Here is a 3,395-nt window from a genome sequence, read left to right on the forward strand (position 1 = left end):
CTTCTCAGTATCCCCCCTCCCTCACAGGGCCGCCTACTCTCCCTAGGCTCTGCCATGGTTCACAGACACCGAGTCTCCTGAGAATGGGTGCCCACAGGGAGGAGGGGATGTGGTGACTCTGCTTCCAGGCAACTGTGGTGAGTTTCGGCAGAGACTCCCTTCCTCATAGAGGCCCTGCTTTACTGAAAGCACTGGCTACCGTGGTTTCCCCACATCAAAAAGGTCAGACTCTCACAAGACTCTTTACTGAGAACTGTCAATCAATAAGCAGTTACTGTAGCTGTTGCTCACACTCTGGGGATAGATCAGGGTGAACAAACCCAGGCCAGGTCCTGTAGAAGTTTAGAGCAAGGATAGAGCCATGGTTAACCAGGAAAAGGAAAGAGGCCTGTCTTAGTTAGGGTTTTACGACTGTGGACAGACACCATGACCAAGGCAACTCTTATAAGGACAACATTTAATTGGGGCTTCTTATAGGTTCAGAGGTTCAGTCCATAATAATCCAGGCAGGCATGGTGCATCTGAGAGTTCTACATCTTCATCTGAAAGTTGCTAGCAGAATACTGGCTTCCAGGCAGCTAGGATGAGGGCCTTAAAGCTCAAGCCCACAGTGACATACCGACTCCAATAAGGCCACACCTTCTAATAGTGCCACTCCCTGGGCCATGCATATACAAACCATTGCAAGGCCAGACCGCAGGAATGCACGCCACCAGAAGACCGAACAGCCAAGTTCCTGATCATAATTGGGCTGCACTGTGAGTTGGTAATTGACAAGAAAGAGCCTGACCTCTGTGTTGTGACGGTTGACTGTCACTTGATAGTCAACATTAAAGGGAGTCAGGGACACAGAGCCACAGGGAGGCACAGCCTGAGGAGTTGGCATTTCTTCCATCTTGGTGGACTAGATGGGGACAAGGCCAGAGCTTTGACGCCTAGGATAGACTGTGTCCAGTTGGATGAGTTGGCAGTGTGGTGTACCGACTTGTTCTTTCATTGAGGGAGCACCCACACTGTGGTGGGCTCCTTCCGAGACTAACAAAGAAGCGCAGGCTTGGAAGACCCAGAAAAGAGACATTGCATCAAGGCCCAGGAACCTCCTGATGGTGGTGACATTTGAGCTGAAAGGCCATGAGACCATTGTCACAGTCCCAGGAAGAAGCATGTGTCCCACATGAACCATTTCCAGTTCGGTGTGTGTGTGTGTGTGTGTGTGTGTGTGTGTGTGTGTGTGTGTGTGTGTGTGTGATATGGTACAAGTGTGGAAGCCAGAGAAAAACTTGTGGGAGTTGGTTCTCACCTTCCACCATTTGGGTCCCAGGTTGCCAGGCTTGGAAGCAAGCCCCATTCCCCCTGGGCTGCCCAGCAGCCTCTGTGGTGTCCTTAAAGGAGCCAGAGCTGCTCACCAGGCTTTGCAAGGACCCACTCACGGAAACCCCCAGACGATCCTCTGGAGATGTCAAATGTTGTTAGTCTCATGAGAAAGTCAATGCGCACATACCTGCTCTGTTTTGTCTGCCCACTCCTTTGCCTTGAAGTGTCTGAAGCAGATTCAACCTGTAGATGGTTTTACGGGGTACCCACCCATGGCATTCAACTGTCAATTTAGCTCTGCGTTTAATTAATTGTTAATGTGGAAAGTGATCAGTTCCACTAAAGTCCCTCATGCCCCTCCCCATCACAGTCCTTCACACACAATCCAAGTGTTGTCTAATAAGGATGGGTTACCAACAATGTAAATCAATCAGCCAATCAACAAACAGTGGGTTTGGGTGAGGGGTAAATCTGAGAGGAGTCAGGGGGAGGAATTGAGGATGAATAGGATCAAAATGTACTGTGGGTATGCATGCGTGATATTCTCAAAGAGTTCATACAAATGGTATATTAAAAAGAGAGAGCCTCAGACTAGCCTGGACGACACAGCGAGACTCTGTCTCAAGCAAAGAAGCAAAGATAATTAATAAATGATAAAAGATGGATGTGAGCATGGAGAGAAAAATTCTGTTTTCAAAGCCTCAGACGGAAAAGCCATGGAGGCTGAGGCTGAGAAGACATTGCTTTGGATGCTGGGTGTGGGTCGGTGGTGCCGTGCATCTGGAGGAGCTGCTGAGGAGGAGCTGTCCTGGAGCTCTACAGAGATGGGAAGTTCATGGTAAGTATACTAAATCCTGCTGGATGGCGTGTGTGTGTGTGCATGCGTGTGTGTGCATGCGTGCGTGTATATGCGTGTGCCTATGCATGTGTCTGTGTGCACGTGCATGTGTGCGTGCGTGTGGGTACATGAGTGTGTGTGCATGTGTGTGTGCATGCGTGTGTGTGTGTGTGTGTGTGTGTGTGTGCCTATGCATGTGTGTGTGTGTGCGTGTGCCTATGCATGTGTGTGCGTGTGTGTGCGTGTGTGCATGTGGAAGCCTAAGGTTAATGTCGATGTTTTCCTTGTCCCTCTCCACCTTATATTTTGAGACACTGAACCTGGAGCTTCCCAGTTCAATTAAACTGGCCAGCCAAGTGAGTACCAGGAAGCCTCCTGTCTCTGCATCCCCAGAGTTGGGCTAAAGGTGCCTGCCACTGTATCCAGATGTGCCTGCCACTGTATCCAGATATTTTTGCATGGGTGCAGGGGACAAGACCTCAGGTCTTCAGGCTCCTCCAGTCAGTACTTTACTGACTGAGCCATGTGACCATCCTGGAATCTATATTTTTAATGGTTAAAATGGTACATTTTCTGTTACATGAATTCAATCTTAATGAATGATAATTTCATAAGGCTCTGGGTTGTTTGTTTGTTTTTGTTAATGTGACAGGAATTACTTGGGAAGACCGACCCTCAGCTGAGGAATCGCCTCCATCAGGCTGCCCTGTAGGTATGTTTGTGCAGCAAGTTCTTGATTAGTGGTTGATGTGGGAGGGCTCAGCCCACTGTAGGTGGTACCACCCCTGGATGGGTGGCTCTGGGTTGAAAGAGAAAGCAGTCTAAGCAAGCCATGAGGAGCAAGCCAGGAAGAGTCTCCTCCATGACTTTGGCTTCAGTTCCTGCCTCCAGATTCCTGCCCTGAGTTCCTGCCCTGGCTTCCCTTGGTGATGAACTGTGATGTGGAGGTATAAGTCAAAGAGCCTTTTTGTCTCCAAACTACTACAGGTAGTAGTAGGTCCCCAGGACCTCATAAACCCACCAAGGCCACATCTGTCCATACTCAAAGCGTATGGAGGTGGAGGCACCAGGATCAAGTTCAAGGTTGTCCTCGGCTACGTAGGGAACTTGAGGCTTCTGTGTCCCTTCCCCCAGAAGACTAACATAACTACTCTGTGTGTGTGTGCATGCGTGTGTGTGCATGCGTGTGTGCGTGTGTGTGTGTGTGTGCGTGCGTGTGTGTGTGCATGCGTGTGTGTGTGTG

This window comes from Mus caroli, unplaced genomic scaffold (assembly GCF_978045245.1).
Source record: "Mus caroli unplaced genomic scaffold, Mus_caroli_1 scaffold_8, whole genome shotgun sequence".
In the NCBI taxonomy this organism is placed as follows: Eukaryota; Metazoa; Chordata; class Mammalia; order Rodentia; family Muridae; genus Mus; species Mus caroli.